This window comes from Crotalus tigris, unplaced genomic scaffold, assembly GCF_016545835.1.
Source record: "Crotalus tigris isolate CLP2741 ecotype Arizona unplaced genomic scaffold, ASM1654583v1 scf7180000017549.6302385, whole genome shotgun sequence".
In the NCBI taxonomy this organism is placed as follows: Eukaryota; Metazoa; Chordata; class Lepidosauria; order Squamata; family Viperidae; genus Crotalus; species Crotalus tigris.
Genome location: NW_024096467.1, coordinates 3,720,721 through 3,746,776, shown reverse-complemented (window position 1 = coordinate 3,746,776; position 26,056 = coordinate 3,720,721). Strand labels below are relative to the sequence as shown.

The window sequence follows — 26,056 nt, the reverse complement described above, 5'->3', positions numbered from 1 at the left end:
GGATTTATATTCCTCTTCAAAGAACGCAATGACCAGCTGTCTGCAAGGAATATAAATCCTTCCATTCTCCACCATCCAGTCAAGAACTGTGGAAGCTTCTTGGATGAGAAGCGAAACGTCTTCAAAAAGAAAAAAGGAAATCCAGTTGCCTCATGAAAAAGCATCTTTGGGACTTCTGCATAAATCCATCTAGGAGCCAGCTGTCCTTCCTGGAGCACAGTGGCTTTGCATAATTTTGTTCCAAAAAGGCAATTTGTTCTTCGTCCCGGGAGCTCCCATGCGCTCACGCAGGGGCACCTCTAAGGATCCGGCCTCTCAGCGCGCGCACACACACACACACACACACACACACACACACACACACACACACACACACCGCCTTCTCGTGCGAATTCCCCTGGGCGGGAGTGTGTTCAAATCCGTCCACGCCTTCCCGGCCGGGCCTCCCCGCCCCTGGCAGGAGTTTTGCAGAAGGAACTCTTCGCGGATGGCTCCGCTGCGGCTTCTCTCCACGAACGCCAGCCACGCTCCGCTTGCAGCCGCTTCAGGTCCAGGTAAACTTGGGCGTCTTTCTAACCAGAGAGCCGGTTGAAAGCGCGTCCGTACGCGTGTGCGAATCGTTCTGGTGGTCCGCATTGTGGGGACATATGACACGTAACAGGAGTCGCATGAAACTTTCTTGGAGAGAGATTTCCCCCCTCCCTCCTCCTTTCTCTTTTCCTTTTGCCCCAAAGTACAGTATTTTTTTAATACTGATATTTTTTAAAAGTCATAAAATATATTTTCCTCCTTTCCCTCCCCCCCGCCTGAAATGAATAGTTGAATAGTAAGCATTGTCTGCTAGAGCCTTAATATTTTTGAGCGGTCTCTCGATTTCTTCTTATACTGCCTCTTAAAGTTTTTGATAATACTCAGGACTGACGCGTTTAAAATTCATCTTCCCACTGTGCTAAAACGTGCGACTGTCGAAAAGCAGAACCATTAAAATCGCACGTATTCCTGTTAACTGCCACCACCGCCATACCAGGAAGTTTTTTTTTTCTCCTGTACCGTATGTAAATCTGCACAAAAGTGAACATTTAAAAATGCAGAGATCACCTTTCAGCTTTGGAGAACGTCTGGGAACTGACCCCCCCCCCAAAAAGAGATTTATTTAAAGGATCTCCCATCAGAAGCCCATCTTGGGGCGTTGAGCTTCATTTCATGGTTACTGGATTAGATCTTGATCTAGGTTTGCACATTTCATTAAACCATCAACTGAGCAAATAGAGTAACACCCTTAAGTCTTTAAAAGCCTAACCAAAATTAAAATAAAGGAAACTTAATAAATTGTATGAATACATACACGCACACACAAAAATATTAAGGCTTTGCACTTAATATGCCCTAAAGATATGTGAGTACAGCCTTGAAGGTTTTGAGAATAGAATTGGGAACAAATGTTCTTTTGAAATGTTCTACCAAATTTGTAAGTAGAGAAATTGGAAATTTTTCCCAAGGAGAAATTCTTTAGCAGAAATCTGTTCTTCACTAACCATTCTACTGGAAAGGAATGATGGGAGAGGTTTCTTGTTGATGTCTTCCCTAGGGATTTACTAAAAATGTAGGAAGAAAATTTTGTATAAAAGTACAGGTAATCCTCGTTTAGCTACTGCAGTTGGGACTGGCAACTTGGTCATTAAATGAAGGGGTTTGTAAATGAAAAAGTGACTGTGCTTATCATGCTTACTTCAGCTTTCCTTTGATACTTGTGATAGTTGTAAATGTGAGAATTGGTTGTAAAGTTGCTTTTTGATCACTATTGTAACTATAAACAGTCACTAAACAAGGCAGTCACAAAACGAGGACTAGCTGAAGAACTGGCTGATCAAACACAGAACAATATTATATTTCCTGATATGGAGGAATATCAGGCTTCACTCAGAAGAATTTCCTTGAAACTCTCTTCTTTAAAAAAAAAATCTAATTAAAATCATCTTCCATCAAGATTGAATGAAAAACTGCTAGGGTTTCTCAGTATTATTTGAGACTCTGTTGCATGTCTATAAAATGGTGAAAGAGATTTTATAGATGCACGCATACCTTAAATGGTGAATGGATTTTGTCTGTTGCAATTTAATCCTGAAAATATTATGGAGCCTCTATGAGGATTACTCAAAAGGAACAAGTAAATCACAGCATTATTGAATATAGCACTATAATAGCACTATAATTCATTGCACTAAGCCATTGGTTGATTAACTGCAAGTCGCTGGTTTATTATAGCCCTCCAAGCCAAAACTGCCTTCCCCCAGTGAGGGAGATGGGTGATTTTAAAATGTGGTAAATCAATAAATAGAATAATAAATAAAACTAAACAACCACAGAGAAGTTTGTGATCTGCAAACTCACTCATCGGAAGCCGTTTTATTTTCTCACTGTTGGTTAGATCAGTCTTCTACAAACCAAATGTTCTGGATTGCAGACAACACCCCTAATCCCCATACAGTTCAGTCATGATGGAGATGATGAAGATAGTAGTCCATCTGATCTCAAAATGGGAACATTGCCACATTGACCACCAGTAGATCCCAAGAGATTTGACAGATTCCCCAGATTGCCACTGACACTTTTGTTGAATCACGTAGTAGTGTAATGAAGGTTGAATTCTAGTGATTTTAGGGACACATCCATGTCAATTTCTTGGCAATGATATTGAAGTGGCTTGCTATCTTCTGGAATTTTTTTTCAATTTCTAAGTATAGGTTACAATCCTGGTATTTCCTGGTGGTCTTTTTTATCAGTGCCAACTAGATATAAACTTGTTCAGCTTTCTTGAGTTCAGTTAAAGGAGAGTGGTACCTCCTTCTGCAATTTATTGTTTATTAATGTCTTTCTAAGCTGGACATGAATTCTGAGTCCACAAGTCATAAAAGAGCCAAGGTTCCCCACCCCTGCTCTAAAGAAACGTTCTTGGATAGAACAGACAGGTCTTGTTGATCTTTAATATTAGGAGCCCTTCGTTGGAGAGGTTATTGGAATTTTTGTTGAATGGTCATAACCCATCTGGATTTATAATTATCCTCCATAAGGCGAGGGCTCAGATCTGTGGGAAAAAAACAGTAATTTCAGCCAGTATATTATAATGCAAGTCTATGCATCATTATTTATTTCAGTAATTAGTATCATGGAATGAGCATCTCCGTTTCAATGTATCTCACCGATGTTTATCAGCTCATTAGACTTTTGTGTGCTTGTTGTGTCATAAACAAAGAAATTTATTATCAGCTCACTTGCAAGCACACTGAAATCCTAACACAATGTCAGCCTTGTATGCCTTTGTTCTGATTTTTGTTGGATTTACAAGTACAAGTACATTGCCGAAACTGTGTCATTCGTCATCCATTGCTGTTGGCCCCCTTGGCTCAGGGATGATTGTGGTTCAGCAAGATCAGTTCTCACTCATGAGAACCATGACTTCTCAACTCTTTCCCATTGTAGAAGGGAATTTAACCTATTGAATCTCCTAGCAGGGACCTTACATCACTGTTGTATAGGCTGATACTGTCACTGAGCCAAGACAATTTATTTCTGAGCCTGCTGTAGTGCATCTCAAATCAAGTTGTTTCCCACTGGAAATTCTGAAGGTGTGGAGAACCACAAATGAGCCAGTGTTCCATTCATGGGAATTCTTATATCAGTGTGGGCTCAGTTCTGGACTCTCCCCCTTTCCATAGATCAGTGATGGCAAACCTTTTAGAGACCGAGTGCCCAAACTGCAACCCAAAACCCACTTATGCATCATCGAGTGCCGGATGGGTGTGGCCCATTGGGTGGACATGGCCCATTGGGTGGGCATGGCTGCGGTGGTAACGGCAGACTGGTGGGACTAAAAAGTTCAATCAATCAATTCCAACTTTGCAAGATCTTTTTTTTCCTGCGAGAAGTTGAAATTGATTGATTGATTGAACCTTTTTTTTTTTTTTTTTGCACACGGCAGCGGAGGCCTAAAGCGAAAAGGTTTTATAAAACCCAGCTGAAGGCCTAGGACTGGGGCGACAGCGCGCGTGCCCACAGAGAGGGCTCTGAGTGCCGCCTCTGGCACTTGTGCCATAGGTTCGCCACCACTGCCATAGACGCTCAGCTTTCTGTCTTTTTGAGATACTACTATTTTACATGCATTTCAAGAAAACAGAGGGGGCAAGTGCTTTAATAGCTGTGAAGCTCCCCTTCATGGCAACTACTTGGATTCTGAGATAGGAAATTTTCATAGAATGAGAGTGGACAACAGATTACAGGCTATTTGTAACAGGCTTCACTTGATCAGTTGGAAGTTGCATGGATTGATTCCTTGTGTTGTCATAATGTTGAGGAGATATTTTGAGATATTGGGGAATTTAAATGCTGGCAACATGGAAAAAAGTGTTCTATTTCTTGATTTTAATATACAGGTAGTGCTTGACTTACAATACTGCGTGGCTGTAAGTAACCATTACAACAGCACTTAAAAAAGTGACATGATCATTCTTCACAGTTATGACCAATGCAGCATCCCCATGGTCAAGTGATCAAAATTCGGACACTTGGCAACTTCCATGTATTTACGACGGTTGCAGTGTCCCAGGGTCATGTGATCACTTTTTGTGACCTTCCGAAAAACGAAGTCAATGGGGGAGCCTGATTCACTTAACAACCGTGTTACTAAACAATTACAGTGATTCACTTAACGCCTGATTCACTTAACAACCGTGTTACTAAACAATTACAGTGATTCACTTAACTCTGATTCACTTAACAACTGTGCAAGTACTAAAAAAATCACAGTAGGAAATTGCTGGCTAGTCATGACTTAATGCATGGCTACATACATTTTGGGAAATAAATCATGCTATATTTAAAGAATACTTTGTTCTACCTCCAATGATAAAATAAGCTCAAAAACTCAGTACCCTTTTTGGAAAAAGGCAAGTTTTGGCATACCTTTATGCTAGAGGACAAATAATAGCAAATGATGGATTCTAAATTATTAAAAAGATTCACAAGACAAAATAACTCCATTTAAAGACTGTGAGTTAATAAACAAGCTTTGCAGATTCTGTAATTTATTTATTCATGAAACATCCTCTTCTTCCTGCCTCTTTGCTTTTATACATATTTTTACATTTTTTATGGGATTCCTGTGAATACAGAATAACAGAGTTGGAAGGGACCTTGGAGATCATCTAGTCCAACCCCCTGCTCAGGCAGGAAACCCTATACCATTTCAGACAAATGGTTGTCCAATCTCTTCTTAAAAGCTTCCAGTGTTGGAGCATTCACAGCTTCTGGAGCCAAGTTGTTCCACTGGTTAATTGTTCTCACTGTCAGGACATTTCTCCTCAGGTTCTAGGTTGCTTCTCTCCTTGATTAGTTTCCATCCATTGCTCCTTGTCCTGTCTTCAGGTGCTTTGTAGAATAGCTTGACTCCCTCTTCTTTGTGGCAGCCTCTGAGATATTGGAACACGGCTATCATGTCCCCCCTCATCCTTCTCTTCATTAAACTAGACATATCCAATTCCAGCAACCGTTCTTTATATATTTTAGCCTCCAGTCCTCTAATAATCTTTGTTGCTCTTCTCTGCACTCTTTCTAGAGCATGGGTGTGAAACTCATCATGACACATGACGTGTCGCGACGTATCGTGACTCTTTTTGCATTGCCGGCAATGGGGTGGGCACAGCTTTGGTACGATGAAACCAGCCCGTGGGCTGGCAGTTTGACACCCCTGTTCTAGAGTCTCTACATCTTTTTTACATTGTGGCAACCAAAGTTTATGCAGTATTACAAGTGTGGCCTTAAACTTCTAAAGCAACAGGCTCTGGCTAGAAATGCCTTCAGTGTCAAACTATCAAAAAGTTAAGGGAGGGAGGGGTCTGTTATATAAAGGGGTGTGCCCATATTTAAATAACTAGCATTATATGAATAGTGTTTTTCTGTGCCTTGGATAAACATTTAGGCCGCAATGAAAGTCCTCTAAAAATAAATCATTAAATCAATTGGAAAATAAGTTTACTCTAGCCAGTCTTACTATGTTAAGAGTTCACGTCTCATAATCTTTGCCATACTCACCCTAGAGTATGGGAGTTGAAGTCTACGCCTTTGTAGGACTTAATGTGCTATCAAGAACATTATCATCGGTCAGTTCTATGTCAAAATATGGATGGGATTTGGGTGCATAAAATCTCTGTATGTAAATCTGTTGTCCTCACATATGCCTATCCTAAGCTTTATCTAGATTACTGATTGTTTGCTGCTGAAGCCAGCATAGGTTGAATTCTATCCACGTTAGGAAGCACCATATAGACCCTGCAGACTGCAATTTGTGCTGTCATGAACTTTGTTGCTTCTCTATGACATATATTGTTAGAGATGAAACACTGATAGAGTAATGGGACATGTAGGCCTATTTAGTGTTGAAATAATGTCATCATTTGCCAAAGCTTCAGGCGTCCTTCCAAAGCTGCCTACAGATAGTCCTTGGCTTAAAACCATTTGTTAACAACTGTTCAAAGTTATGATAGTGTTGAAAAAATTAATTATGACCAGTCCTCACACATATGATCATTGCAGCATCCCCATGGTCACATGATCAATATTCAAGTGCTTGGCAACTGGCATGTATTTATGATGGTTCCATTGTCCTGGGGTCACATGTGATCTCCATTTACAACCTTCCCAGGGGGCTTCTGACAAGTCAACGATGGAAACTGGATTCGTTTAATGATCCTGGTGATTCACTTAATGACTGGCAAAAAGATTGTAAAATTTGATATAACTCATTTAATGACTGCATCGCTTAGTGACAGACATTCTGGTCCTGATTGTGATTGCAAGTCAAGAACTATCTATAATGTATGCCTGGATGTTTCAGAGCTAGAAAGCATTATAGTAGTTCTTTTAAACTTCCTGCCGAAAATAGGATCAGCAAAACTTTGAGGCCAAAGCAGGAACAAGAGTGAGAAAAATAAGTGAAAAATGAAATAATAATAATAAATGAGAAATGAGATAAGTGAGAAATTGCAGTCAGAAGTTGTGGATGTTTATCACTGGAGATTTTTAAGAAGAGACTGGACAGACACTTGTCTGAAATGGTAAGATCTCCTGCTTGAGCAGGGGGTTGGACTAGAACAGGGCTTTTCAACCGGTGGTACCTACCACCTGTGTTACTTTGCCACTTGGCAGCTGCTAGCCAAGTGCAGCAGGGGAGGGGAATGAGCCGAAGCGAGCCAAGCCTGAGGGAGAGGCATTACTGTCTGGGCTGGGTAGAAGCCCCAGGAGCCAGCAGGGCTCCAGCTGATTGGCTCCAGCTGATTCCAGAAGCAGTTAGGAGCTGGAGGTGAATTGAACAAAAAGGTGGGGGAGAGAGGAGAGGCTATAAAAGAACATGGTTTGGGTGGGGGAAGGGGAAAAACAGGAAAGGTTTAATCCCTAAACCAGTGGTTCTCAACCTTTTTATATGGCGATCCCGGTCATAAGGATGCGCCATGCATGCGTGATGCGACGCCCATGCGCGCCGCCGCCCCATGCGCCGCCCCATGTGCGGCGGCACCCCCATGCGCGGCGGCACCCCATGCGCGGCGGCACCCCATGCGCGGCGGCACCCCATGCGCGGCGGCACCCCCATGCGCGGCGCCCCTGAGAGAAAAAATGGCGGATTGCATTGTTTGGCGACCCCCATAAAATGGTCGTTTGACCCCAAATGGGGTCGCGACCCAAAGGTTGAGAACCGCTGCCCTAAACAAATGTAATTAGTTTTGTAATTAGCTAAAGCTTTTCGCAATTGCCAGAGTCTTTCAGTCTAGGATTGCAACATTGTGACACGTGATACGCCTGAAACAGCTTAAAGAGAAAAAAAAGGGAGTTGTGTTTATTTTCTTCCTTTGCACTTGATTCCTGTGTCTTTAAGGGTACAGGGAAGGGATTATTACACTGTGGAGGAGTTCAGAGGGGAGAGAGGAAGAAGGGCCAACCAGCTAGCTCAGAGGTCTGCAAACTTAGCAACTTTAAGACCTATGGACTTCAACTCCCAGAATTTCTCAACCAGCCAGGGAAAAAGAACATACTTCCTCTGTTGCAGTAGAAGGAAGCATTAACAATGAACTTCAACTTTTTACTTTTCCATAATATTATAAACTAGCCATTTCTATAACAACAAATGAATCTAATCAGTAAAACCCAACCCCCCCCTATTTTTGGTCATCAAGTTTTTGACACCTTGCTAAGCACTGGTGGTACTCAAATATTGTCATGTCCTAAAAGTGGTACAATTTGTAAAAAGGTTGAAAAGCCCTGGGCTAGAAGACCTCCAAGGTCCCTTCCAGCTCTATTCTGATTGATAAAAATCTGAATGTACACACAAGCATACCCACCTGCTGCTAACCAGCTTCTTGTGCCTAAATCAGGGGTGTCAAATTTAATTTCACTGAGGGCCGCATCAGCATTGTGGTTGCCCTGGGGGAGCGGGTGGGTGTGGCCAGAGTGGGTGCAGTCTACTGGGTGGGCATGGATGGAGTGGGTTTGGCCTATGGGGTGGGCGTGGCCAGTTCTACATAATTCATGTCAAGGAGGTTTATGGGGACCTGGGCAGGAGTGGGACAGATCTGAGGGTCTCTGGCAGAAGGGGGTGGGACCGGGGCAAGGGCCAAGGTATGGTCCACTACAAAATTGTACATTGGCTCCCAGGGCCAAGGCAGCGGGGGCTGTTCCCTCATTGTTTCCAGAATGGCTTCGCGGATCACATGAAACCACTTTGCGGGCTGCATCCGGCCCCCGGGCCTTGTGTTTCACATGTCTGGCCTAAATGCATAACAGGCTATGTAGGCGTGAGAGCAAGAACTTTTAATAATGGGCCAATAATATGGAAGCCTTCAATTTTATTGGTTTTATTTTGCTTATTTGCATAATACTTACTTGCAAGGGCTTAGAAAAACACAAAACAGCTATAATCGTAATACCCAGTAACATAAAACACATACAGACTCCTAGAAGATCTTGGTGAATAGGTTTCTTTGAACCCTTCCCTAAATTGTAAAGGAGGGGACCAGCTTCAAATCCATAGGCGGTTCATTCTATAATGCAAGTAGTCCTTGACTTATGACCATTCATTTAGTTACAACAGCCCTGAAAGAAGTGTCTTATGACTGTTTTTCACACTTACGACCCTTGCACATTTTTTCACACGACCATCCCCGAGGTCATGTGATTAAAATTTGGATGCTTGCCTACTGATTCATATTTATGACGATTGCAGTGTCCCAGGGTCACGTGATCACCTTTTGTGACCTTCTGACCAGCAAAATCAATGGGGAAGCCAGATTCACTTAACAACCGTGTTACTAACAACTGCAGTGATTCGCTTGTCAACTGTGGCAGAAAAGGTTGTAAAATGGGGCAAAACTCACTTAACAACTGTATTACTTAGCAACAAAAATTTTGGGGTCAATTGTCGTAAGTCGAGGACTACCTCTAAGATAGGGTGTGCCACAGAGTAAGGCAGCATTGAAATGTTCTTGATAAGAACAATTTTTATCAAATGAGGACTTCCTCCATTTTTTATTGACTTTATTGACAACATTATGTAAATATGCACTCCTCTCTACATTTCAGGCACACCCTGTCATTAGAATGGTGATTAGTGGGAATAAACCACTGACTTTTGCAATGCACACATATGATGTTACAGTTAAATATTGCATGTGTTGATTATGCATCACATATGATATGACAGAATGAAACAGCCTTATTTTTCTACAGTCTCCAGAGGCCTTGCTGCTTTGCTTTTGGTTGTACTGTGCTTCACATGTAGTCGTTAATTTCCATGAAATGTTCAGTATGCACCATTTCTTGGAGCTTTGTGTCTGAATTTAAACCTCTTTCAAGCTGCTGTGGAAATTAAAATTGTATGTTGAAAAAAATAACTTTTACCTTCCTTCAGGTCAGATTTTACCTGAACCTGTTAAAAATGCTGGTCTAAACTGGGAGGTAATCATCCATCCATTTTTTCTTCTATCCATCCGTGCATGCATGCATGCATCCATCCATCCATCTATTCAGTTTGTTTACTTTGTGTGACTTGTGAATATCTGTTACCTGGGGGAAAAATCAGAAAACCTGGCCTCCTATACCACTATATCTCATATAGAAGAGAATAAAGAGTCCTTGGTGTGCTCTGTTTTTTTTCTTGCAGACATTTCATTACCCAGACTAGATAACATCATCAGTGCTAGGGACTAGTGCTGGCACTGAGGATGTTACTTAGTTTGGATAATGAAACGTCTGCCCCCCCCAAAAAAAACAACCAACCACACTCAGAGAGCACCAAGGATCCCTCATTTCAATCCTGAGCTACAAATATTCTCCTTTGTAAAAGGGAACAAGCAGTTACTGTACTTATCTTAAGGAACTTTGGATTTTTTGACCCTTTCCATTCAGCTGGGCTAGAAAATCCAAAGTATTAGAGTCAAAAGATTACAGAAGATTCCTGGTCTCTCCCCCCCCCCCACAACTGACATATAAACTTCGTATGTCAAAGGCTATGAATGTACACTAAGACTATGCAGCCATTTAGATTCAAAGATGAACGAGTGCTTTGGAACATATCAGAAAAATGTGTCTGCACTTTTCACAGGATTATACAGCTGCCTGCCATATGTTCTTGGGAAAAGGTGTGGCTGCTTTAAGTAATTGCAAACAGGTGCTACATTCCTGCTGCTGCACACTCCAGAACACCTTTTCACCTTCAGATTTGAAACTCTGCCCAATCGTAATATGCATTTATCCTTGCAGGTTTCATCTGTCCATTCCATTCCATTATCAGCTACATAGCCTGGAAGTGGTCTGAACTTAAGGTTTTATTCAAATATTTATAATATTTATAAATGATACCGAAGACGGCACAAAGAGACCTAGACCCAAGTTTGTATTTCCACAAGATCTGTGGTCTACTTGTGGAGGTTAACCTAAGGTCTATAGCAGAGTAGGTAATGGTAGATGGATTAGATGGCAGGTCCCTCTCTTAAGAAGGTAATAGTACAGACAATATATCTATTATGTAATAGATCTATTACATAAATGAATGAATGAATGAATGAATGAAAAAGAAAGAGAGAGAGAAAAAGAATGAAAGAAAGAAAGAAAGAAAGAAAGAAAGAAAGAAAGAAAGAAAGAAAGAAAGAAAGACATAGAGGCAAGAAACAGAAAAGAATGCAGAAATTGATTGGGGAAGAGAATCAGAATAGAGTAGAGCTGGAAGGAACCTTGGAGATCTTCTAGTCCAGCCCCCTGCTCAAGCAGGAGATCCTATACCATTTCAGACAAATGACTGTCCAGTCTCGTCTTAAAAACCTCCAGTGATGAAGCATCTACAACACGGGTGTCAAACTCAATCATGTCATGTGACATATCATAATGTATCGTGACGTTTTTTGCCTTTGCAGAGCTGAGGTGGGCGTGGCCTGCATGTGACCCATCTGGCCCATGGGCTGCCAGTTTGACACCTCAGACCTACAATGTCTGAAGGCAAGCTGTTCTACTGGTTAATTGTCCTCACTGTTAGGAAGTTTCTCCTTAATTCCAGGTTGCTTCTTTCCTTGATTATTTTCCATCCATTGTTTTTTATCCCGCCCTCTGGTGCTTTGGAAAATAAGTTGACCCCCTCTCTTCTTTGTGGCAGCCTCTCAAATACTGGAATACTGCTAGTCCTTTTTTTCTCTAGACTAGCCAAATCCAAATCCTGCAACTATTCTTCGTATGTTTTAGTCTCCAGGCCTTTAATAATCTTAGCTACTCTTCTTTGTACTTTTTCCCAAAGTCTCAACATCTTTTTTGTAATGTGCTAACCAAAACCGAATGTAATATTCCACAATTAATTATTAAGAGTATGCAGTTAATTCCACAATTAATTATAAAGGAAAACAGTTTTGAAAACTGTGGTTTAATTTGAATCTTGATATGAAGTGAGATTAATCTTAGGACATATTTTAAACATTTATTCTGGACATTGTGATGCCGTCATAGAGAAACTGAGCAGCATCTCTGTATGACTTTTCAGCTCATTGTCAAATGTCTTATGAGTAGGAAAGAACAAATCCTCTAGATGGCAGACAATACCAAGGGTGGATAAATATGTACATTCTTTTTCAATTTCATGAAAATTCACCCAGTCTTCCCTAATCCCTTCATAATATTCCCCAAGGAATGCTATTTATGGATTTAGGAGATCAGCATTCTTATGAACAGTCTGAAGTGATTTCCATATGTTTTGCTCTGCATATGTTGTGTGACACAAATTGGTGTCTATGTGAGGCTGGAAGATATTGTTGAAAATAAAGATCAGGCTGGCCTTTTGCTCTCTAGCAATCAATTTTCTCATTTAAAAAAAATGAAAAAATCATTTTTTTTAAAAAAAACTAACATTCAGATAAGCTGGGCTGGGGACTTTGATGGATACAAAGAAACATGTTGGCAAATACATTTCAGATTCTGAGCATTTAACTTAGTGTATTGTGTGAGTCCAAATACTTGCGATTTACCTAGCAAACGTACTTAAGCAAACCATGGCTGACTGAGCTAGGACAACGTAGTCTGGAATGAGGAAGGAACAGAAGAGATGGAACACAGACGAAGAGAAGCTGAGTGAAAAATAAGTGAAATCATGTCTCATGTAGATCTCACTTTGTCCAACTGGGAGTTTGAAGTGTGTTTGGTGTTCACTTCATTTAGCACTTCATTTGATGCTCATCACCCTGATGATGTTGGACCTGCAGTCTGTTAGAAATCCATATTCTTTTTCTCTCGTACTTTGTTTCTCAACAAATAAACAAACCCTATATTACAAAACCAGCATAAATGATAATGTTAGGTCTAGGAAAATTTTCACGGTTTATTGCTAATCAGTCATACAGATACAAACCGAATTATATCCCACTTCACACCATATACCTTCTGCTAACAAGGGTTATGAAACATATCATCCAAAACTGGTGTATCCAAGATCCAGAACTTGTGTTTGGGTAACTCTGGCTCATAAAACCCTCTATGGATTGTGAATCCCCCAATCCAGCCCACGCATTAAAACATATTTAGAAAGTAATAAACAGCTTCATCCCCTTGTGCAATTTTACATGCGGAGACCCAACCAAAAAAGCAATAAGCTAGTCGGATAAATCAGTGTTTAAAAGCTAGTGCAACATACTATTTGTGTCCATACAGTAAGAACGGAAAAGAAATGATAATGCTTGTAATAAGCAACAGTGCATCTCTTGCTAGTAAAGGAAACCACAGTGAATGAGCTGATCAGCTCAAGGTGCTGTTGATCGACACTATCAAGGCAAAGATTTTTCCTTCTTAGTAAAAAGTAGTCTCTTTCCAGTCAAGCTTGACTCTTGCTGATCAGTGACTCTTTGGAAATCCATGTAATTTTAAGGTCAGGTGCTCAGCTGATAAGGATTCAAGAGATGATTGGGGCTACAGAAAAACCTCCAGTCTCCTGCATTATCAGTAAAGAGACCTGCCACCTGGGCAGTTCAAGCAAAAGCTGTTAAAATAAATTATATAAAACTCTGCCTGCTGTCCTAGAAGGTAGCTTGTTTCTAATGGGAAATAATTTGATTACTGAAATTCTTGCAATCCATATCTCTTCCATGTTCTTATTAAGAAGACGTGCTGTTCATGCAACAGACTTCAGTCTGAATCAGCTGTATGCAGCCCATATATATATGGGCTGTATGCAGCCCATATATAGTTTTCTTGGCAATTGATATGCCAAGTTGTTTTTTCTTCTTCTTTACTTCTTCCTAAACTAGCTGATGATAGTGTCATTGATGCAGTGAACATGAATTTGGGCAAACTCTGAGAGACAGTGGAGGAGGGAGAGGGGCTGGTGTGCTATGGTCCGTGGTCCTGCAAAGAGTCGGATATGAATTAACAAAATCTAACCTATAAATCTAAAATTTCCTTGCTTTCTCCTGTCCAAGTAATAATAAGATCAAACTCTTAGGTTTTTTTTTTAATTGAGCCAAAATAAACTAGTTGCTTCCTTTTCTGATTTTTTTTTTTAATTAAGCCAGATATGGAATGAGTGAAGTATAAAATGTTACTCTCTGGGTTAAATTGAGAGGATAGCAATAGTACATACTGTTTTCATAGCTCTCTTTAAGCAGTTTACAGAGTCAGCATATTGCCACCAATAATCTGGGTCCTCATTTTACCACCCTCTGAAGCAGCGGTTCTCAACGTTTATGTGACGGCGACCCCCGTCACACAAACGTTATGCGCATGTGCGGCGCGCATGGGGGCGCCCCCCCGCGTGCAGCACGCATGCGCGGCACCGCCCCCATGCGTGGCGTGCATGTGCGGCGCCGCCCCCGGAGGTGCGGCGCCGCCCCCATGCGCAGCGCGCATGAGCGGCGTGCATGCACGGCGCCACCCCCGGAGGGGACAAAATGGCGGATCGCCGCCTTTGGCGACCCCCAAAAAGTGGTCGATGGACCCCAAATGGGGTCGCGACCCATAGGTTGAGAACCGCTGCTCTGAAGGATGGAAGGCTGAGTCAATCTCAAACTGGTCAGGATGGAAGCATCAAACTCCTTGCAATGTGAGCAGAGTTAGTCTGCAATACTGCATTCTAACCATTGCACCATCACAGCTCTTAATTTCTATCCTCTGCAAAGAAAGGCTTTATAAAAGGGGGATTTGTAGAGAACAGCAAGGAAGAAATCATTGCTCTCTATGAAGAGCACTGATGTTCATCTCCAGGTTGCCCCAAAGCACGTAGATGACACTAGAATTGTAGAAGAATATTCTACGGCAGGGATAGGCAACCTTGGCTCTTTTATGACTCGTGGACTTCAGCTCCCAGAATTCCTGAGCCAACCATGCTGGCTCAGGAATTCTGGGAATTGAAATCCACAAGTTATAAAAGAGCCAAGGTTGCCTACCCCTGTTCTATGGGCATGTACGGTAATCCTTGATTTACAATCAATTGAGCCTAAAATGTCTATTGATAAGCAAGACATTTGTTAACTGATTTTTGTCCCATTTTACGACCTTTCTTGTCACAGTTGTTAAGTAAATCACTGTAGTTGTTAAGTTAATGACATAGTTGACATAAGTGAATCTGGCTTCCCCATTGACTTTGCTGGTCAGAAGGTCACAAAAAGGGATCACATGATCCCAGGACATTGCAGCCGTCATAAATACGAGTCAGTTGCCAAGCATCTGAATTTTGACCATATGACTTTGGAGACGGTGCAACGGTCGTATGGAAAATGGTCATAAGTCACTGTTTTCAATGCCATTTTAACTTTGAAAGGTCACTAAACGAATTACCTGTACATTAAAAATTGAATTTTTTTAGACAGCATGCCTGATAGAAACCAGACACTACCTTGCACAATTTTGCACAACCTTTTACTAGCTGTCAAGCATGAAGGTGGTTGCATCATATTTTCTACTGGAATGACCAACTGAAAGCCCATAACATTGTTCTGGCAGGCATTGAAGCGAGCAGTACATGCCAGAAAACCTGAAATATTGAAGCAGTTTGACGTGGAAGGATTGACCAGAATTCCTCCAGGGTAATGGAAGAGGTTGATTGTCAGTTGCAGGAAATACAGGTGGTCCTCGACTTATTACCACAATTGAGCCCAAAATGTATGTTGTTGAGTGAGAAATTTGTTGGGTTTTGCCCCGTTTTTACGACTTTTTCTTGCCACATTTGTTAAGCAAATCACTGCACTTGTTAAATTAGTAACACGGTTGTTAAGTGAATCTGGCTTCCTCTTTGTTTGTGAGAAGGTCGCAAAAGGTGATCACATGACTCTGGGACACTGCAACCGTCATAAATATGTATGAGTCAGTTATCAAGCACTGAATGTAAATCACCTGAGCATGGGGATGCTACAACAGTTGTAAGTGTGAAAACCAAACATAAGTCACTTTTTCAGTGATGTAACGTTGAACGTCACTAAATGAACTGTTGTTAATTTGAGGACTACCTGTACTTGGTTACAATTATTGCAGCCAAAGGTGATGCAACCAATCACTGAATTTAAGGGGGAAATGGCTTTTTCACAGCAGCCATTCACATGGCAGATGACTGTGTCTATGAAATAAATGAAGTAAACACCAAACACTGAAGTTGTCCCAAAGCTGTTGTTCTTTTCAAGGGGCAACTGGAGTTTCTTGTTTTTCTTTTGAAGGCATTTCACTTCTCACCCAAGAAGCTTCTTCAGCTCCTTTGGAAAAAAAGCACCTTTGGGGCAGCCATGACCTAGATGACTGAGAATCTCCATAGAGATCAAGTTGGATGGGTAGAAACTTTTGGGAGAGCTGAAAAAGCTTCTTGGATGAGAAGCGAGACATCTTCAAAAGCAAAACAAAAATGTCCAGTTGCCTCTTGAAAAAAAAACAAAAAACCAACCTTTGGGACAACCATGACCTGGATGACTGAGAATTTCTGAAAAATACTCAGGTTATTTGTTTCATGCATTATGAGGACCTATAGCAGGGGTAGGCAACCTTGGCTCTCTTATGATTCGTGGACTTCAACTCCCAAAATTCCTGAGCCAGCCAGGCTGAGGGAAAAGGGAGAGGTTTCCAAGCTGAGCCATGGTGGCTCAGGAATTCTGGGAGTTGAAGTCCACAAGTCATAAAAGAGCCAAGGTTGCCTACCCCTGACCAATAGGAAACTCTGATGACATTTGGTGGCAAAGATGTTCAAAACTTTACAAAATCCAAAGAGGGGTTAATATTTTTTTCACAGAACCACTTATTAAATACTGTATGTCTCCGGGTATATGTCTCCTGTCTCTCTGCTATATCCCCATCTTGTCTGTCTCGTGTTTGTGAGAGAAAAACACGCAGAGATCTGCCAGTTCTCTTTATGACTGGCTGTTCTGCAGAACAACCACAAATAATTCTTTCTTAATGATCAGTTACTTAACAGTCGTTCAAAGTTACAAGAAGCTTTTAAAAAGTTGTTTGTGACCCATCCTCACAGTTACAACTGCCACTCCCCTCCTCCCCCCCCCTCCAGTCACACACTTGCATTTTGGTGCCTGGCAATCAGCTCATGTTTACGTCCGTTTGCAACATCACATGACCACAATTTCTGATGGTTTTTCCTGTTTTCCAGCAGACATTGCACACACTGGATTTGCTTAACAACCCTGTGATTTGCTTAACGGCTGTGGTGACTCACCAGAAAAACAGTTTTTCAAGCAGAAAACACTATCAAGTTGAGGATGGTTGTCTGTAAAGTGGGACAGATGATTGATCATTTGCTCATGCACTGAAGCTAGGATCCGGTAAAAAACTTTTAAGTGCTTGTTGCTTTGGCTTTTTAATTCTGAGTAGCTTTTGTAGCAAGAGGAGAATTTCATGGGCAAATATAAATAAGGTGGCTTTGGGAAATCTGTCTTTCCTTTTTTAAAATTGAAAGTAGCCACAGTACGCAGGAGACTAGGAGAGATATGAAGTAGGATCATGGTACTCAGAAAGGACTTTGAAAATATGGTTTTTCATTTTTGAAGAGGCATTAAAGCTTGGCATAAATTTTGCTGTGAAAATTAAAGGTTCAATTATGTGTTTGTATGTGTATATATATACACATAATATGCATACCTATGGACACAAATAATTTACAATCTGCCTTTCTTTCTGCAGCTTAAACTGATATAATGTTCCTTCCTGTTTTTTCTTCCCACAACCACATCCACATCAGGCAGGGTTGCTGGTGTCAAACTGTGAGTTTCTGTGCTGAAGGTGAACAAGAATTGAGTTTGACACTTTGACCATTATCTAAAGTCCTAGACTGCCTGAGACTTGGAGAATACCATTAGAGCATGCTAGGTGTGATGAGCAAGTAAGTTTATGCAATGCCGTAGACTAAGCCATGGTTGTTTTGCTTGCGATTCAGGGTATTTATTTTATTAAGACCTTTATATGACTGCCCAACTCATTCACAATGACTCCGGATGGCTTATAGAACTAAAACCCCAAATATATATCCCAGTGAACACCACCCTCCTCAAACAAAATACCTGATGGGCTTCATATCATCCTGGGGTCCCCAGGCCTGCTGGCAAAATCATGTCTTCAGGGCTTTTTGAAAGAGAATCAAGTGGAGGCCAATATTATCTCTGCAGAAATGATGTTCTAATCTAGAGGGAGGGAGCTACCACAGGGAAGGCCCTACTTTTTGGTCCCACTAAATGGACCTCCTTAAAAGAAAGGAACCATAACATGCTCTGCTCAACTCTTGTTGGTCAGTTGCTGTAACTGGGAAAAGACAGTCCTTCAAATAACCTGACCCCAAGCCATGTAGGGTTTTAAATGTGACAATCAACACCTGAATCTTCAAATATCATTCAAAGACATCTTTAACAGAGTTGGGTATAGGATTGTAAGTTGTGCTCATCATTTTCCTAGTTAAATTGTTCCCTGTCTAGTCTTATAACATACAGGATTAATTTAGGGAAATAACATTTATTGAGGATGGCATAAATAGTTTGGCTTCAAAGACAAGTGAAAATTAATATTATATTCAGTTGGAGTTAACTTCTGGTGATCATTTAGATTCAGCCATGCAATCTTGTTTGCATGGCTGAATCTAAATAGTTTGCCATTGCTGTCTTCCAGGTTGTTTTTCAAGTTCCCAGTCCAACTTACAACTTTGGTATTTCCTAATAATCTCCCATTGAAGTCCTAACCAAATCTAACCATGTTTAGCTTCTGAGGTCAGGTAAGGTGAAGCTGAGACTGCTTTGCTTTGAATAATATAATTGGCTAGGGCTTGGATTGTAAGTGTAAAGGCCCTACTTTGCTAATTGTGGACTTGTAGAATGAGCTTTGAACTATTATGTATTGTATATGCATACATACTTAAGTATGTGATGATGATTATAGCCCCAACACTGACTCTTACTGTTGCTATACTTTATTATTGTTGTGCTGAATGTTGAACAAGAAGATTGCCAAGGCAATAAAAGCTTTCCTGTGTCTCCCAAAGGGAGTTGATAAATTAGGAGTGACATGGGAGAAACAGACCCTTAATAAATCTTTCAGCTAGCTACCCATTCTTTGCTTTATGGATGTTTTTGAATGCATGACTCGCAGTAGACTTTGTCTAGACTGGGCTTGTGAGCCTCTGCATACTTATTTGAAAGTTAGTGCTCTAAAACACCATTGCAGAGATTTTTAACTGAATGTAGAATTTATGCACATTCATAAATGAGTTGTGAGATAGCAAGGACAATGTATGCAAATCACAACAAGGAGGAGCTGTGGTGTCCAGCCATGATGGCATGCCATAAATGGGCTGGGAAAACAAACACAACCCCTCTCTCTTCCAGTCCTGATAAAATGAATCTGTCAGAGTCTGTGAAAGAGAATTCAAAATTGCAAAATATTAGAGCTGGAACTTTTTCAAGTCCCTTTTGTATCAGGAAAGCGAGTGAATCTTCCCCATTGATTTGAGAAGCAGACAGCAAGAAAATCAAAGAATCCCCATCTTAACAAACTTAAACAGGTTTCTAAAGGATACACATTCTGCTTCCAAGATTCTATAACCTAACCCCATTTTTCTTTTCAATAAAGCTGGTTACTGTAATAAAACTCTGTGAAAACCTAGCCTTTTTGATCTTGAGCAGCTGCTTCAGGCTTGGCACCAAAGGGAATACCTGCCCTCTTTGCAGATACAGGAGTTACAAGCCCTCACCCCCAACCCTGACAGCTGATCCTCTGTAGCTTTGATCTCCACCATTTTGACCTTTTTCATCTGGAGTTTTAGGATGCATACTATCAGCACCTCAAACGTCTTATTTCCTAGGATTATGCAGCTATCATGTGAGCTTTAAAAAAGATGGTTTTTTTTTTAAGGAAGTGCCAACAGGTGTAGTATAGGTACCCGGATCTGCTTTGAAACACCCTTTCAGCTTTGATTGAAGATGCTACTGATCCCTAGCCTTGGAGAATTTTTCTAATTCTATAATTCTATGCTAGCTTTTCTCCTCTGTGGTTCTCCTCCTTCCAAAAATTGTTTTACTGGGCTTTTTTCTGTTTCTGGTTTAACTTCAGAATGGTCCAAGTAAGGCTATTCTTTTTTAGGAAGCCATAGTTGGATATATTAACAGGTTTGGATATGAAATGCCTCTCCTAGTTTTATTTTTGAAGTTGGTTTGGAGCAATACTGACAAAATCAGAGCATCAGTGACAGAGAAAAAAAGTGTATCTGTGGGCAGATCACTGTTTGTATAAGAATGAAATAGTGGAATGTACCAATTTCAGCTAGAACTTGTTACAAATGAACTTTCAAAATCATTTGTCAAATTGATGGACAGAGAAATTGCGTAGATTTCCCAGAGGATCAATTCTCCAACTCTTTGTCAAGGGTAGGATTTCCCATTTGTGACATCAGCCATCCCATTTATGGTAATACCTCATTTGGTGCCATCAACAAAGCTCAATGGAAGAAGTTACCTTATAATTTAACTGAGCCACGGTATACCAGGGAAAATGCAGTCCACTGTGGAGGATTGCAAAGGGCGGTGCAGCAAATGTCTCATGTGCCACCCATGAAAATGTCTTAGAAACTCTCTTCAACTTTGAAAGAAGTCTCAAAACAGGCGGCTGTTACATATAAGCTGGGTTGACAAGATCAGAGATGAGGAGGTGATAAGCCGCCTGGGAAAGCCAAGGGAAATCATCAAAACAATTAAAAAACAAAAATTAGAATATTTCGGACATGTGATGCGACACCCAGAAAAATACGGCATACTCCGTTTAATCCTCCAGGGAAAGATTGAAGGCAAATAAGGTCCAGGCAGAAGAAGAACATCGTGGCTTCAAAATCTAAGGGACTGGTTTGGATAAAACTCAGCAGCACTTTTTCATGCAGCTGCTGATAAAAACAGGATCGCCAACATGATCGCCAATGTCTGATAACGGATATAGCACAAGAAGAAGAAGAAGAAAATAAAGTGTAGCATTATAAATACAAAAAATATTTTAGGTTTATTTCTTTACTTACATAATAAAGTATGATATGAATAATCTCTTTTTTGTATTCAATTTCTAAATGCCAGTGATTAATCGTTGGTGGAGGGGGTTGTACTCAGTTTATAAATTTAAGAAAAACCCTAAAACTAATTCAGCAGCCCTTGGTTGCATAAATATTATCCTGCCTTATGACCTCTCTAAAAATGCTTCTTCTTTTAGAAAGATGCACTGCTCCAGATTTCTGTTGAGCAACACTGCACTTAGTTGATACTAAGTTGATACTAAATACTCCTCTGTGTATTAATGATTTACCTGTAGAGATGGTTAGCAGATGGTTTCTGGGTGTGCAGCTAACAAGTAGGCTGGCTTGGTCGCTCAACAGTGAGACACTGGTGAAACGGGCACAGCAGTGTTTGCTTTTTCTGCGTGGCATGAGAAAAGCACATCTTCCTTCCCCTCTCCTTACACTTTCTATAGAGGGATGATTGAGAGCATCCTATCATATAGCATCCCAGTCTGGTTTGGAAGCATTACTGCTTCACACAGAAAGGCAGTGCAGAGAGTGGTGAGGATGGCAGAAAAGATAATTGGCAGTGCACTCCGTTCTATCCCAAGACATAGCATATAAGCGTTGCTTGAGCAGGATCCGCAGTATTGTCTGGGACTCTACACGTCCTCTTCACAACCTGTTTTCCTTGTTACCTTCTGGGAGGAGGCTTCGTGGTATCCGAAGTAGAACATCCAGATTCAGTCACAGTTTTGTTCCATACGGTATCAATCTTGTGAACTCTCAAGCTTCCTCTTTCTGCTACATATTCAAGATGGACAGTGATCAATGGGTGTAGGTATATACATATGTATGTAACATTTTTATATGTGTGTTACGCATGTGTACATTTTTGAGAATTTCATTTTTAATGTGTGCCAGTGTGCCCACAGTAAAAAAATGACAATAAAGATTATCTATCTATCTATCTATCTATCTATCTATCTATCTATCTATCTATCTATCTACCTACCTACCTATCTATCTATCTAGTTTTGGCATCAAAAAGGAGTTAAGCTGCCAGTGTTCAAATACATGCACTGGAAATACATAGCAGAACACCCAGGCATGCCTGTGTGTGGTATGTGGTGTGTGTTTGTAATTCTCTGGAGCTTTATGCCTTGAGAATCTAGCATTCTGATACAGTAGCTGAGTCCAGCAAAAAGCACTATCCAGCATTTGAAGAGGCTAAACTAGTAAGCACACAGCTTTATAAGGAGATATAAATACTAGGGCTAGCGAAAACTTTGGATACGGTCTCCAAAGGGTGTTGTATACTGTCAATCTTGTCAGTATGCAAGTATTTGAAGGTATAGCTGACATATTATGTTCTCCTGCACTTGGAAAATATTGCACAGCCCTAACTGAGAGGAGAGATCCTAGTACAGAAATAGACAGACAAGTGTGGCTTTTCCTGGCTGGTCGTTTTATAAACATTTCATTCACTGCACCATCCAGCCTGTTTTAAGTGAGAAATGCTGTAGATGTGCCACAATACGGAGCAGGAGCAGTCGTTTGGCAACAAAGCTTATGCAGAGAACAGGAAAATGTCTTCTTTGTTTTCTTGCTGCCTTAGCAAATGAAAGGTCTCAATTTAGAACCAGTTTGGTAAAGTGGTTAAGGCATCAGACTAGAAACTGGGAAACTTTGAGTTCTAGTCCTGCCTTAGGCACAAAGCCAGCTAGGTAAACTTGGGTCAGTCACTCTCAGTCCTAGGAAGAAAGTAATGACAAATTGTGAAATCTTGCCAAGAAAATGATAGGTAGTTGGCAAGAGTCAAAAGACCAACTCAAAGACATTAAAAAAAAAAGTTTTGAATTTGGCAGCTTCAGAGCCATTATAATCTAGGGATTATGTTGTATTAGAATGGGGAAATTTGGATTCAGTTCCACCAACAGATATGTGGGAACCCACTAGCAGGACTCAAGCTACTAGCAGCAAGAAATGGGGTTAAATTTGGAGAAAGGTTCTATCAAATAATAATACTATAGTATTAACAGCTAGAAATCCAACTTTCTTCCTCCTCCTCATGACAAAATGTATGTTTGTGTGTGTGTGTATGTGTGTGTTTCAAGGATGCACAAGGATGCGGCTTTGCTCTCTTCAGTTTCATTCATTTATTTGTTCCTAAGGAACTCAAGACATCATAAATAATTCCCTGTCCTCCAGTGTTGTCTAGATACAACAGTCTTGTGGGATTATTTGAGATGAGACTTAGTGACTGGTGCAAGGTCACCAGGGAATTCCCATGTTCGTGTGTAGAGTTGCATCTGGATTTCCATATCCCCATCCTGTCTACTACACAATGCTAATCTTTTGGTTTCCATTGCAAATTCCAGTTCCCCTCAAAAGTCACAAAACTGTGTGAAAGAGGAAGGTCTATCAGTTTCCTTGGTGTATATATATGCTGTTTGGACACCAGACCAGCCTTCCCCAGATGTTTTCTACACGTTCCCATCTAGCATGACCACGTATACAATATAGAAGATGACCTTTTTTTCTTTTTCATATTTACTTAATAATTAGGGCTTCAGCAACTTATTGTTGACAAGTCTTTTGAATAAGCATTGGCTGCAATTCAAGAGCACTTTGGAGCATCCCACAATGAACATGCTTGTGGCATGTTCTGTATATGTGCTGAAGCAAAGTCTGCACTGAGTTGAGATTTATTTTTGGTGGCTAGATGGACATATCCACACAGTTTTCCTGGCAACATTGTGGCAGTGATTTGCCTTAGGATTCTTCTGGAATAAGTTTTTTTTTTTTAATTTCCAATTCTGGAAGGTTCTGGAAGTTTCTCTTTTAAGTACTCTCCATATCCAACTATGTTTAACCTTTTTGATTAATTAGGTGTTGCCGTCTGAGTTGGGCATATAACTGAGGATCATAACAAAACTCGATTATTAATCGTGGCAACATTGCCACTGAGTATGGATCAAGGAGTATATCTCAAAACTTCCCTCCTCATTAAATGGCTACCACAGTGGCTGCTGTAAGAGGTTTTTGAATAAGCACATGTACCTAGATTATTATTTTGGTGCTTGTTTTAATAAATGTCACCAGACATAAGTGCCATGTGGTCCTAACAACATTGCACAATTATTATTTAATTTGCACCAGTCCATTTACAACTGGTGATGTCACTGGCCTTCCTGTTCATCCTCTTCATAAGTACCCCTATAACTGGGATATTTGTATAATAATTTTAAAAAGCACTACAGGTAGTCCTTGACTTACAACCATTCATTTAATGACCGTTCAAAGTTATAACATAGCTGAAAAAAGTGACTTATGACCGTTTGTCAAACTTACGACTGTTGCAGGATCCCCAAGCCATACGATCAAAATTCACATGCTTGGAAACTGATTCATACTGTATTTATGATGGTGTCAGTCTCCCAGGTTCATGTCATCACCTTCTGTGACCTTCTGACAAGTGAAATCAATGGGGAAATCAGATTCACTTAACAACTGTGTTACTAACTTAACAACTGTAGCAAATAAGTTAACAACTGTGGTAAGAAAGATCATAAAATGGAGCAAAACTCATTTAACAACTGTCCTGCTTAGCAACAGAAACTTCGGGCTCCATTGTGGTCATTAGTTAGAACAATTAACCAATGGAATAGCTTGCCTTCAGATGTTGTGGGTGCTTCATTACTGGAGGTTTTTAATAAAAGACTGGACAGTCACTTGTCTGAAATGGGATAGGATCTCCTGCGTGAGCAGGGGGTTAGGCTAGAAGATCTCCAAGGTACCTTCCAGCTCTGTTCTGAATTTAATTCCTTCATTGACATTCTTATTTGTGTCATGGCTTAAATCAGGGATAGTCAACCTTGGCTCTTTTATGACTCGTGGACTTCAACTCCCAGAATTCCTGAGCCAGCTGTTGATTTAAGCCAAGGTTGACTCCCCCTGGCTTAAATTCTCCAAAGTAACTGAAGTTTGTTCTTTTTAGATCTCTGAAAGCGCTTTTCAGAAAGTGCTTAATATCTTTAAAACAAAAACAGAACTTTGAGAATGTTCACTTAATATATTCGGATGGGTTTTCTTTTTCTTTTCTCTACCTTTTAGGGTTTCTTCCTTCCATTCTAACATTCGGCTTGCCAGGGAGTGGTTTTCCCTGGCTGAGCAACTTCATAGGCTGAAGGATTTCGTGGGCTGGGTTTTCCCTCAAACTGCCTCTGGAACCAGCTCTGAGCTACTTGGTGCTGAAGAGACGTAGCAAAAACGCTGCTGCCGACTCTTGCTTCCCTGCACACGAAGAGTCCCACTGTGCTTTCTTTTCTTTTGCTGAACCACAGCATGAATATTTAACAAGGAGAGAGGGCTAGGTGTTGCTTTTTAGAAGGACAATGGGGCACTTCCCTCTCCTGGGGCACAAGGTTAGTAAACTTCAAACTTCGTCTTCCTTGTGTCAAATGTCCTGTCATTCCTCATGACTCCGTGGAGCAGACAGTGGAATAAAACAGTCTTTAAAAAAAAAAAGACTGCTGTATGGCTGCTGAGAGGGGGAAATGACTTTATATTTAAGGAAATGGTGTGTATGCTTTTGGAGGAAAGGCAGGCTGATGGAAATTGGGTGCTAAAAATGTCCCTGCTGTCTTGGTGCAAGCTTCTGAATTGCTTCTTTTGCTTGGATTTTTTGAGTCCTGTTTTTAGTTTGCTTTTGGTGGTGTTTCAGGAAAAGGAGCCGAGAAGTTTTTGAAATGGGGAATGGGGAATGAGCTAAACTTTTACAAAAGAATGGGCTGTTCAAAGTTTCGGTTTGAAAGTGTGTTCTAGACACTTCTGCCTATTTTGCTAGGTAGAAAGTGGAAAAATTGCCAGGGGTGCTTTAAAATCAGCATGCCTTTTATTCCCACGGGGATCTTTACCAAACAAAACCAGTCAGCATCAGGCAATCCTAAAACTGGATAATATGCAGATATGCACATATTTGACAACCATTCTTGAACTTGTAATTAACAATCATCGGATGGGTCCATAAACCGT

The 26,056-nt window shown here is 40.7% G+C and overlaps 1 protein-coding gene across 1 annotated transcript in view; it reads left to right on the top strand.

Moving 5' to 3' along the window:
- Positions 1-442: 442 nt before the first annotated feature.
- Positions 443-26,056, top strand: part of PLD1 (phospholipase D1) — a 164,573-nt gene continuing 138,959 nt past the window's right edge. The window contains 1 exon segment of the mRNA XM_039338090.1: positions 443-554. The gene's annotated coding sequence lies outside the window, so the exon portion shown is untranslated.